We start from the raw sequence: 13,577 nt of genomic DNA on the forward strand, positions 1-13,577 counted from the left end.
CAGATCCGGTCCAGTGTGCAATTAGACGACATTTTAATGAATTACACATGTGTGAGTTCAACAACCCAATCAGTATTGAACTGCTTTACCATATTCAGACAACGGTTTTATAGGGTTAAGATAGTACAGCCCCCTCTTTTGCAAAAACAGACAAAGTACAGCTTACGTCAACTTAAGAATACAAAAACATTCAAAAACCTTTAAAATTATATTTTCAACTCAACAGTTTAAAGTGGTTCTTCTTGGACCTGTAATAAAGACTAATATAATACCCATATATTTGAACATCTGAATGCCTCTGAATGCAACATCACTATTAACATGAAATGGTAATGATGATTATAAAAATAGCAGCAAATAATAGCAGTAAAATATTTCTATTCTCAATACTATCCCAGAGACATTTTCCATTTATTATGATAATGGTGTTTACACTTCTTTGTGAAGCTCTGTGAAATATTCACTGTGATTTTGTGATAACCTTATTTATATTTCATTTTAAATGAAGATGCTTTAGTATACAGTACTAATAATATTCACTATATTACTGTATGTTTTACTGTACTGATTTAACCCACCTTAAAAACTTTAGACTCTGTTCATTCTGCAAACCTCAGGTGGGTTATGTTTGCATCTGCCAATAAATATTTGTAACAGCCTGAATTACCAGTTAATTACAACATGAAATAACCTCATATCTTAACCACCATATACATAAACATGCATAAAAATATTTTAATTGCTTATTTAGACTTTATAAATGGTACCGCAATCTTTATATATTAGCTAATTAAGGATAAATGTTTATTTTTACATTTATAAATTACATTTTAAGGCAGGTTCATTGTTCAATGATGAGGTTTAATGGATATGAATTTCAGATTTCTCTGTGGCATGGGCCATCTGTCCACTCTAACCTCCTCTGGGTGCTCCTGATATGATCTTAAGCTGTCCTTCATGAGAAGGGCCATTCAAGAGTAATCCTAGAGAGGATCCTAGATAGTGTAGGATGAAGCTGTTTGATTAAAAAGTTCCATTTCTGGATTTAATCAGTGATTACTGTTGGCCCAGATGAAATATCCATGAATACACTTAAAGTTTGCTCCAACCAACTCATGGCTGTCACTCTGTCTCAAGCACATGCTTCCCTCTTGTGTATTCAACAGTTATGCTCGAACAGGTAGAAACAAGCAACTGAACTTAAAAACAGGTGAATCCCATACACATAAAATTGAAAACCATCACAATTTTACATTCAAGTTTAGACTGAAAGTGAGATGAAAAGAAGCTGCTCGGTTTTTAATTGTACTGAATGTTTCTCATTCCATTCTGGATTGAAGTCTTAGCTGAATATGAATTTATTTGACAGACTGGTGGACCCGATGAGCAGGTTCATCAGCTGCAGGTAACTAACTAAACAATCAGCTGGAGAGCTCTGTCACCACTAATGAGCAACAACATACATAGATATGCACACAGATAGGATGGAGAAGCAATATGTCAAGTCAAGCAATGTTATTTAAGATTAAAATTACAGGACCAGAAGATCTGTTGATAGATGACTGTCTGAAGAACTTACAAAGGGGTCAAGTTTAGTTAACAGGTTTTATCATGCAAGAAAAATAAAAATGCTCTTCTATTGTCAGGGCTCTGTGTGCAGGTGGATGGAGAGGTGGATCCAATCGCAGGACTCAGACACTGAATTGTAACTTAAAACCTCAGCTTTATTGCTGGTATGAAAACGAAACATGAAGTGAACACTGAACACGGAAAACCAAAACACACAGGCATCATCTGAGGGTACGACGCGACACTGGGTTGAGGAAAACACAGGGCTTAAATACACAGGGTAGTAATGAGGGAACGGGCAACAGAAGGGAGACACAGCTGGGAGAGATCAGGGCTGACGAGACAGGGGAACCAAGCTGCACACACTAACATAAGACAAAGACTTTCACAATAAAACAGGAAACATGAACCCAACACAAAGACGCAGACTCGACACTGAGAGATAGACAGAAAATGACACCTGGCACTAAACCCACACAAAACATGAGAACACAAATCCTAATCACAAATAAACAGAAACATGAACTAAGTAATCATCATCATCACCACCACCACCATAATCAGCAATACAAGAGAATAAGAAAACAATCCATCATTCAAAAATAAACCAAAACATAATAAACCCAAAATACTGGGTCCGACGGACCCAGAACCGTGACATCTATTATGCAACAAGGACAAACAGTGCCAGACAGTCAGATTTGTGTTCATAAATTTTAATAATTTCAGCATTAATGACATATGTGCCTTGAGGTGACTGTTGTGATTTGTCCCAAAATAAATTAAATGTAATTAAATTGAATAAAGACTGATTACAGTACACATGGAATTTCTTTTTCACAGATTATTAGTATTATAGTCATTAAACTTTGCAATTTCTTACATAGTATTTATATTATTATAATTATAATTATATTATAATAAATACTTTTTATATTATTATTATTATAAATATATGCATGTATTAAGGATCTAAAGAATAAATATCTTCTTTTAAAATTGTTCTGCATTGCTTCTTTAGGCCGCTGTGGGCATCTATCTGGTCACATCCATTGTGTGATTTCAGTAATGGCCATTTTCAACATAATTACTTTGATGTGTTTAGAACGTAGGGGATATTTTTGTTTTTCGTGGGCTTCATTAAGGCCAAGACATAAAAATAAGAAATAAGATTTAAAAAATGCAATATTCAGTCAGAAATACAGCAATGTTGAAGTTCAGTTCTGATATACATGGATATGCAAATTTACATACACAACTACAACAAAACTAAAATCTTATTAACTCTAAGCAGTCATGCTTTTGATCACCTATTCAAGGCCAAAGGCCTTCACAGCTTTACAGACCTCATGCTTCTCCACCACCTTTGACTCTTTCATTTCACATCTGTCAGCTTCCATCATGGTAAAGACAACAGCAGAAAACATCCATGTGTCCTTATTCTGGGAAATAGGGAGAGAAAAAAAAATATTGGAAAGATCAAAACTTAACCATAAAAAATCATATTTCTGAGAATATTGCTGTCATTAAGTACTTTACCTGCTGTGTTTTCTGACCACAAAAGTTTTTCTGCTGGACAAGTGCTTGATTACAGAATAGACAGATGACAATAAATACAAATGTAAGATTTTTTAACTTGTGATCTACAGCGAACTGTGAATAACTTTTACCTTTGTGATGACCATTATTGTTTCTTTTGAATGTGTAAATGAGGACAGCTATAACAATCAGAATTATACCCATAACAGCACACAGCAGAAAAATAACTGTACTTCCTGGCTGTGACGATGGAGTGTCTCCTGAAACAATATTAAAAGTTACAAAAGTTATGTAGCAGACTTCTAACTTCTGCTACATAACTTTGCACTTTTCAGAATCAGAATCAGAATCGTGTTTATTAGCCAAGTATTTGTGCAGACAAATACAAGGAATTTGGTTCCGGTAGATGGTGGCTCTCGAGTACAGCAATGTAAATCACACACACACCACCCACACACACACGTATCTATATATACGTTACACATGCATACACATAGCTGTGTAAACCAACTATAAATAACTAATCTAAACGTATATACATAAAATACAGAAATGAAATGAAGTGGAATGAATACTACAGAATGTACATAAGGCGCAGTTGCAGTCTGGCAGTGGGAGCAGTGTGACAGTTCAACTGTTTAGAAGGGAGATGGCGAGGGGAAAGAAACTGTTCCTGTGTCGGGTGGTCCTGGTCTGCAGGCTTCTGTACCGTCTGCCCGAGGGCAGCAGATCAAAAGTCTGTGTCCAGGGTGTGAGGGGTCTGTGATGATTTTCCTGCCCGTTTCCTGGTTCTTGAGAGGTACAGATCCTGGATGGAGGGCAGGGGGCGCCGATGATCCTTTCTGCTGCCCGTACACTCCGCTGCAGTCTGCACCTGTCCTGTTTAGTGGCTGAAATTTTTTTTCTGAGTCACCAAAAGCGCAGAAAATGAACAGAAACAAGAAAAGTGCGAGAGAGCGCAGTACTGAGGCTGCCATCCGCGGCGCCATCTTCACAAAAAAAAAAAAAAATTTTGTTTGCTGTAACAAAACAAATTTCCCACCTGTGGGACTAATAAAGGCCATCTTATCTTATCTTAAAAAAAAAGTTAGAGGATGCTAAAATAAAAAGATGTTTGATGTTACCTCAAAGTTATAAAAATTGTATGAATTAATTGTCACTGTACATACTGGCACTTAAATGTGATATAATTTACATATTATATGGATTAATTTAAAAATCAATGGGGCAGGCACCTTGATTATCAAGTATAGTTCCATTTCCAGATATTATTTCCCCACATGTGGCCACAGCACAGTAGTAAGTCCCAGCATCAGAGGAGCTGACGTTCTTAGAAAAGCGATAAACACATCTTTTCTGAGGGTTAGATCTGTTCTCATATTCATTATGTCTTTTCTATCAGTGTAGATGATGTTTGGATAAGATCCAGCTCTGAACCAGAAAACATTATGATCTTCTGGACAAGTCTTGTTTTCTGACTCAGATTAGACTGAACACTCGAGAGTCGCTGTGTCTCCTGAATAGACTGGATTTGATTCCATCTGCTTTTGGACAACGATATAGTTTGATGACCTCTGAGTGTTTCCTGTATAATAAAAAACACAATGACATTATTCAAAACATGCTGTTTTGTTTTACAAAATGTTTGTAAAAGTAGATTAGTTGAATACCTTTTACTAACAAATACATCCCTCTCCATTCACTACTAACACTACTGCCTTGCTCACAGTGATAGTAGCCCTCATCTTCTTGGACTGTCTTCACAATAGTCAGGTTGCCAAAGTTTTTATCAAGTTTTGCCTCAAATTTTGATTCAGAAAACTCTGAAGTATAAACAGGTTGTGTAGTTCCATAAAATGTAACAACTAATTTAAGAGTATCTCCGACACTCTGCTTGTACCACTGGACTCTGATGCTGATCTCTTTAGTAGTTCTAGCACATGTTAAAGTTGCTGCCAGAGAATCTGAGTTGAAACAAAAAAAAAAAAAAAAATCATGAGGTGAAAAAAATTGAAAATTGAAAAATACTCTTGTTATCGTATATAAACACAAATCTGTTCAACATAAATAATTATATTTCAGACATATAATCAGTGGCGGAGCGGGGGGGTGGCTTGCTGGGCTTAAGCCCGGGTTGTTTTTTCAGAAGCCCGGGGTGTTTTGGAGTGTAATTTTTTCATAGTTAGATGCCTGGCTGACAACTGTATAAAACAAAAAACTACACACAATATTCGAAGCACATAGTGCACACTGTGGGAATTTACGACTGCGTGAATCCCCCCTAATATTGGTATGATCCGAGCTCAGGCACTAAGCGACTGAGCGAGGGGGCGGGGGAGCTGCTGCCTGTTAGAGAAACGCAGCGAGGCAGACAGAGAAGAACGTTACCAGGTACCAAAGCAAATCATTCATACTGTACAAATGATGTAAATATGACGGTGTATCACGCAAGATTGATATCAAACTGATCACGTGACCCATATTACGTTACTTGCTCTTCAAGTGAATCAACAAATGGCGAAATGAAAAGCCGAACAACAACAATGCTGTTTCTTTAGAGAGTCTTAGCTTACATGTATGTTTATTTCATATTTTCAGTTGTTTCCCTCCACAGCTAAATAAATCGGTTTCAGTAATGTACTGATATACAAGAATGGACATAAGGAGCTTCTTTCAAAGAAAAAACTCTGGTAGATGTTATTTTATATATTATGCTTTGTATGTTGTTCAGTATATTTCTATGCAAAACGAGAAATTTCAATACACAGCAGTATATTCACAGTTTAAACCAGATATTTACATACACTTTATGGAAAACACAAGAACATTTCTTTTTACTGTACAACATCAATTTAGAGTAAACTTGTTTTGTTTTGGATAAATAAATATTGAAATATCTTTTGAATTAGTTAAATGTCAGAATAAAGAGAGACAGAGATGTCTATTTTTTATTACTTTCAACAAATTTAGGAGTACATGTACACTAAGTTTATTGTACATTAATAAGAAAACTCCAGATGATTCCATTCTGAGCTGAAGAAGCTTCTGATTGGTTCGTAGAGTCCATGTGAGTAAATTGGTGGCACACCTGTGGATGCATATAAGGCAAAACACAGAGCCTGTTTCTTTGACATGGGAAAATCAGGAGATGTCAACCAAAACACCAGGAAAAGAATTGTGGAGCTCCATAAGTGTGGCTCAATTCTGAATACAATTTGGTGCCATTTACAATTAAGAAATACAGATAGTTTCTCTCTTTACTCTTAAAGTTAACAAATATGTTTTTATATTTATCAATCTAAAAAAAATAAACATTTAGTCTGATTTGATGTTACAATTAATAAAGTGTTTGTGTTTTGATCTGAAGAGTGTGTAAATATCTGGTTTCAACTGTATATTTGATGATTGTCAGCACAAAGAGGGAGAGAGAGGAACAGAGAGGGAGAGAGAGGAGCAGAGAGGGAGAACGAGGAACAGAGGTGGAACAAGAGCAGGTGAGACACACATGTTAGTCAAATGGTTGTTTACCAAAAGTATCACCGTATCATAGGTAGTCATGTATCTCGTACCTAGTGTTTCTTTTTAGGTTTGTTATTTTTCAATTTCTATTTTTTATTAAGTTATGCAGGCTTGTTTGCACAACAAGGCTAAATAATTATATAAACTTTTCTAAATAGTGTACTTTGGTAGAATTAAAAAATAAGTGTAGTGCAGGTCTATGATGATTTTTAGTGCTACTATCATCTAGTTTTGATTCTGGTTCTGTCTTGGTTAAGTCCTAAGTAGAGATGGCACGATACCACTTTTTTATGTCCGATACCGATATCATAAATTTGGATATCTGCCGATACCGATATGAATCCGATATAGTGTGTTTTTAATCAATAAAACTGTTTTTTTTAATATCTTGCTGCATTTTGTATAAGTTCATACTCAAGTTTAAATAAACAACAACACTAAAGCTATTCTGTTATACCTGTATGTAAAAATACACTGCACCCAAAATATTTCATAGTTCAGCAACACTGATCAATCTAATAAACTTAAACCTACTCCATCCTCCCTATTCTGGTATTTTAAAGAGTACTTAGCAGAAATATTAAGCAACCTAACTAATAGGGTTGCAAACTCTCAACAAAAAAAAATAGGAACCACCCCCACCCCCTCATGATGCTTAATCGATGTAATCAACTTTAATTTGATGCAGGGTGAAAAAAAAATGCACAGAAATAAATTATTTTTCAATAATAATTAAATAGATTCAACATCTTTCTTGAACAGAATTGCAGAATTCACAGATGGTATCTTCCCAAAGGAAAAAGTACTATAGCTTACTAGGGTATATTAGACTTAACAGTTACTATATACAGTAATGGACTTCTATACATTTTACATCAGATTAAAACTTTGGGTGTAAGATTCAGATAATTATTTATTAAAAGCTAGACATTTTAAATGAGAGTAAGAAAGAAAAGTATGTCTTTGTGCCCCCTTTTCCCTGTTAATGCCCTATCGGCCCCCCTGGCTAAACTTTGCTAGATCCGCCCCTGCACAGTTACCACCCGTCAGCTACGTAGAAAAGGATCCTGGTGTAGAAAGTAATATTAAATAAATTCTAACAACAGCTTATCAAGGTTAAAGGTGCTGCTGTTGTTCAGCCGCTGGTTTCCTCTTTCTGGTGCAAAGTGGGCCAAAAACAAAGAAGAGAGACGGACTCGCGACAGAAAAGCTGATCAGCTGATCATTAATCAGTTTCACGATTGAAGTAGCAGCAGCAGAGGGAGGGAGAGAGAGGCAGTCGCTCCATATATCGGTTGTTAAGCTTAACATGGGAACGCTTTACAAACATTCAGAGGTGAACTTACACACTTGCTTTACTTCTCTCTGGGATAACTTCCTCGAGATGAAATGCTGGTTTGCTAGCGAGGCTACAAATACACACAGCCACTCTATCACGTGACGCACACTGCTCCGACATGCTACGGTTATGAGCCGAGTTACGCCGTGTCGCAAGTTTTGTGAGGTGTTTTTTTTGATATTTAATGGATCGGATTACATTTTTTATTTCTCGCCGATATCCGATCCAGTAATTTAGGTCAGTATCGGACCGATACCGATACGTAATATCGGATCGGTCCATCTCTAGTCCTAAGTAGTCCTGATTTTGAACTGTTGTAGTCCTGTTTTAATTCTGGATCAGTTTTGGGTCTGGTTGACCCCCCCCAATCCCACATGCATACTACCCTTTAGGGCTAAGCCCCGGGTGTTTCAAATGTCTGCCTCCGCCTCTGCATATAATCAGAATAAAAAAGCGCTTACAGCCTTGATGGAGAAAAAGCAATGGCACCCATAATATGACCATCGTGACACTGCTCTGTGTTGTGGTGTTTCAGCAGGTCTCAGAGTTGAACTATGCATGTTGGGTTAGACCAGACAGGGGGGTGCGGAATGAAAAGGAGGGGGGGAAACAAAACGCTTGGACACTGCTAGCATGCAGGCGCCCACAGAAAGCATAAAGCAGGAGATGAAGCATCGCTGAATATGTTTCCAAACCAACTTCATTCTAAGCCAAAGACTAGAAAATATGGTGAAGCATATCTTCCCTTTGGCTTCACCTGCACAGGTGCCAAGGTAGGTCTCCCCTGCAGAATTGGTTTTCCCTGCATCGGTATCATGCGCTGGGCTCTCCAATACGGTGGCCCCTAGAGACAAAGCACGTACAAAATCCAAAACACATGCAAACTCCAAAACACGTACAAAATCCAAAACACATGCAAAATACAAAACACGTACAAACTCCAAAACACATGCAAAATCCAAAACACGTACAAAATACAAAACACATGCGAACTCCAAAACACATGCAAAATCCAAAACACATGCAAAATACAAAACACGTACAAAATACAAAACACATGCAAAATCCAAAACACATGCAAAATCCAAAACACATGCAAACTCCAAAACACATGCAAACTCCAAAACATGTACAAAATACAAAACACGTGCAAAATCCAAAACACATGCAAACTCCAAAACACATGCAAACTCCAAAGCACAAGGAAGTGCTCCAGGACGCTAGGGGCAGTGTTGAGTTTTTGTTACCTAGTGGCTACATAAGCCAGGAAGTTCCTAATGACCGGATTTGGTGTGTGGCAGTAAAAGGTAAATTAACCTTTTTTAAATTATTTAAATATATATTAGTGTTTGTCTTCAATTGTGTAATTTAAGTTATCTAGGTAGTTGTGTTTTGGAAGTTAAGTTTTACGCTAGCAACGTAGCTGTTGTGTTGGAAATGCGTCTGTGTATATACACTTTAGCTTAGGTCTGCCCTTTGCCGTTTTAATATTCCATTTTAAAATAAAAATGCTGTTTGTTTCAGGGTAAGAATGTTTTGTCCATATTGTGGCCATAACGTGGGAGAAGTTGTCAAGTTCTGCGGTTCATGTGGCAAACATATTGAGTTTTTGGCGTTTGTCGACAACAGTAAGTATTTAACAAATAACATATTAAAAAAAGGTTGTCTCAACCAGTTCACAAAGCTGCCATTTGGCTGTTTACAGTTTATTTACCGTTGAATGCAGTCCTTATTTACTATATTATTTTTATGTCATATAAATTGCATACACGTTATTTTGCAGTCATTTAAACCAGTAAGGTAATATATCTGTGAAGATTCTTATTCATCCAGGTTAGGGTTATAGTTGTAGACCTTATTTGTCTTGAATTTACTGAGGCCCAAAGAAGCAACATATCAATTTAGTTTAATAATGAGACAATACATTGGTTTTAAAATGTCATTGTTATTTAAAACTGCACATTTCTTGTCTGATGATCTATTTTACCATTTCCCATCTTTTTTATTTTTTCGTTTATCAGGATCAATTCAAGAAAACATTTCCATCGAAGACCTCATTCAGAAATATTTCAGAGACGGTTACTCCTATAATGAAACTTTGGACATTTTGGCCTCAAAACATAAACAGAAGATCAGTCTGACCACACTTAAATGTAGAATAAGAAGTTTATCACTGTCCCGCAAAAAACATTACTCACCTCAGGCCTTGATTCGTGCTGCAATAATAGAAGAGCTGAAGGGACCTGGTCAACATTATGGCAGACACTGCATCAGAAACACCATCTTTCTGTGAAAAGGCATGATGTCATGTTGATGATGGCAGAGCTCGACCCATCTGGAGTCCAAAAGCGCTCAAGGAAAAAGTTTGTACGAAGAGTTTACGATTCACCTGGACCAAACCACACTTGGCATGTTGATGGATATGACAAATTAAAGCCATATGGTTTGGCTATCAGTGGTTGTATTGATGGCTATTCATGGAAGGTATTATGGTTGGTTTGCGGCGCAACTAACAGCAACCCAGAAGTCATAGCTCAACACTACGTTCAGTGTGCTTCAGCACAAATTAAATATATTTAAAAATTGGGGCAAAATCATGTCACTCTCTGATTAACATTTTTTTTTTTTTTAAATCTTGAATTATTTTTAATATTTAAAATTTATGATTGTCACTGCATTATCAGAATCACCAGTATTTAAGAAGTCATCATGGTTACAAATGTAGAGAGTTATTCTTTGATAGGCCTTCCCTATGGCATCCTTGTATTTTTGGATGGTGAAAGGGGTGTTGGTTCCAGGAATTGTGCTAACTTCCCTTGCATCAGGGTATAGCAGTACATAGGGTCCATTGGCCATGTCCTGGTTAAAGTCCTTATGTTTTTTCACGCTGGCAGACAAGACTTGCTCAGTTGACCAGTGAGAATGAACATCAACCGGAAGTGACTTTCCTCAAACAGGTCTTATACCATCACTGGTCCTTGTCATGATGCCAATCTGTATCTAGAAATGAGATTAACAATAATACGTTTTTACATCTTTGCTCCTACATGGTCTTCCCTGTCTTCCATTTTATTTCTGATCTTTAGTTGTGCTCCAGCTGTGCTGTGACTCAAGAGACAACATTATCGACTAAATCTAGTTTTAACAGGGGGCATAATGTTGACCAAAGGCTGATGTGGAATTAAAAGAAATTGTTTTACTGCTACAATATATCTTATAGCATTAGCATTGCATTAATAACATCACATATAGCTTTAAGATAGTAGGGAGACATTTAACACACTGACACCATAGTAACTTTTATTACAGGTGCAGTTATAACCATTTCTTTTGTTGTTATATCTTTATACACAATGCATATTTGTGCTTGTTTAGAGTTGATGTTCCATCCAAAAGGTTTTAAGCTTCACTGGTGAGAGTGTCCAGATGATACATGTTGGAGGGAGATGAGAACATAGTAGGTTAATTGCATACATGCTTACAACACACATATATATCACATATAACCTAGACACAGATCTGAGTAGAGGCCTGAATGTATTTAGCAAACCTGTAGCACTAGACTCTGCTTAACAACAGGTGACAAGAAGAAGAAGACCAGCCCATGGCGACCCAGAGGCCAAAGACCATCGCCTTATTTGCCAGAAAGAGGAACCTCTGTGTTTGCATGTATTTCTTAGAATAGATTATTGTCTGTACAAGTTGCAAATAATGTTCTTAGGAAGCAAATTATGTGCTTGTAAACGCATGAGGGGGCGTTATAATACCCTGACAGTATAAAAGCATTCTGAAATGTATTTTGGGTGAAGATCCTTGCTGATGTGTGCAGTAATCATCTTCCCGCGCGTGTGCAAATAAATCATTGTTTTGACCATCCTTCTGGACTGTCTTGGTTTTGTACTCTTCACTCAATTTTGGACCCGTAACACTGACAATTAAGAAATTCAGATCAGGTTAAAAATTGTAAGCCTTGTATCAGTGATGAACTACAATCCCCAAGAGCGGCAACTAGATCATTTCTAGTTTCTTCAACGTTCCCCGAGCAACACTAATGTCCAAGGTTGTGATTAACTGAACACACCAATATACAGGTAATGAACAGCAATCAGCCTCAAAGTAAATTAAACAGAGAGAGTACGGGGTGGGGGGGAGGTCCATAGCTGTAGAGGACATAGTTGGCCACCCTTGCAATATATTCAGTTCCTTTCATATGCATATGGAAATTTACAGTGATGCCTTGGCAGTGCTACAGGTAATTTGGATTTTGTATTAGCAACAAAAGTGAACAACTTCCACGTTCAAGTTCATGACATACCTTCACTGGTTTATGTTCCTTCTGTTCCTGGTGTTTCTTTGAAAAAAAGGCCTTTCTCTCCCTTTCTTTAACATCCCTAAATTTTCTAAATGACTCCACTAATGATTTCCCAGCTATAAACAGAAAAAAATTAAGTTATTATCATTTTAGGGAAGGGACAGTTAAGAAGATTTATTTAATACAAATATGTGTTTTACCCTGTGTAGACTGTATAGTTGTGCCAGTCAGGATGCTGGAACTGGTAGATGGAAGAGCTGCTGCCTCTTCACCAAGGGCAGGATTTCTCGACACAGTGCTGGTGATGTCCTTTAAAAACTTTATGTTTTTACCACATAGACTACAAAAGGCAGGACTGTCTGCCAAGAGGTGTCCACAGAAGGGACAGTACATCTGTAAAAATGACCCCATAAAATGTTTTACAAAATTAAGATTCACCACAACCCACAGAAAATTCAAGTATTTCACATCTTACATTAAGACTCCTGAATGCACAGACATATATGCGCAACTCCCAAAAACATTACACTTAGATTTTTATAACCCTCTCTTGCAAATACTTGTTTGACTATGAGAATGTTTTTCAATCAATTACTCAGAGGAAAATATTAAAATAAGATTACATATTTTATCTTAACTTTCATTATATATATGTATATGAACTACATTGCATGCTACTTTTGATGTTTAGCAAAGGACAGAAATCGCTAAAACATTACGTTTTCATACTTTTATCCATTTTTATAAACCAGTTCTCTCTGAGCAAAGCATAAACCAAGCGTTCATAGTCATAAAAAAAATCAAACTAACAACAGTTTGCACATTACCTTTATTATGAGGCGTGGTTGCTCTATCCTTGCCGGTGTTTTCCGCTGGTATCCAACTCCGTGTGTTTGCAACAAACTTGCCGTTTATTTTGCAAATTGAGCTCAACACTGCCCCTAGCGTCCTGGAGCACGTCCGTTGTGCTTTGGATTTTGCGTGTGTTTTGGATTTTGCATGTGTTTTGGATTTTGCATGTGTTTTGGATTTTGCATGTTTTTTGGAGTTTGTACGTGTTTTGGATTTTGCATGTTTTGTATTTTGTACGTGTTTTGTATTTTGCATGTGTTTTGGAGTTTGCATGTTTTTTGGAGTTTGTACGTGTTTTGGATTTTGCATGTTTTGTATTTTGTACGTGTTTTGGAGTTTGCATGTGTTTTGTATTTTGTAAGTGTTTTGTATTTTGCATGTGTTTTGTATTTTGTAAGTGTTTTGGAGTTTGTACGTGTTTTGTCTCTAGGGGCCACCGTATAAGCA

General features: G+C 36.8%; 2 long non-coding RNA genes across 2 annotated transcripts; one reads left to right on the forward strand and one right to left on the reverse strand.

Moving 5' to 3' along the window:
• The first annotated feature begins 9,232 nt into the window (after window positions 1–9,232).
• On the forward strand, window positions 9,233–10,102 carry LOC120432919. Its single transcript, XR_005608197.1, has 3 exons — window positions 9,233–9,273; window positions 9,491–9,594; window positions 9,988–10,102. It is a non-coding gene; the product is annotated as an uncharacterized LOC120432919 (long non-coding RNA).
• An 825-nt stretch (window positions 10,103–10,927) lies between these two features.
• On the reverse strand, window positions 10,928–13,162 carry LOC120432922. The gene is made up of 4 exons (XR_005608199.1): window positions 13,106–13,162; window positions 12,479–12,671; window positions 12,282–12,394; window positions 10,928–10,966 (listed from the first exon to the last, which is right to left on the reverse strand). It is a non-coding gene; the product is annotated as an uncharacterized LOC120432922 (long non-coding RNA).
• Window positions 13,163–13,577: the final 415 nt, after the last annotated feature.

This window comes from Oreochromis aureus, linkage group 2, assembly GCF_013358895.1.
Source record: "Oreochromis aureus strain Israel breed Guangdong linkage group 2, ZZ_aureus, whole genome shotgun sequence".
Lineage (NCBI taxonomy): Eukaryota > Metazoa > Chordata > Actinopteri > Cichliformes > Cichlidae > Oreochromis > Oreochromis aureus.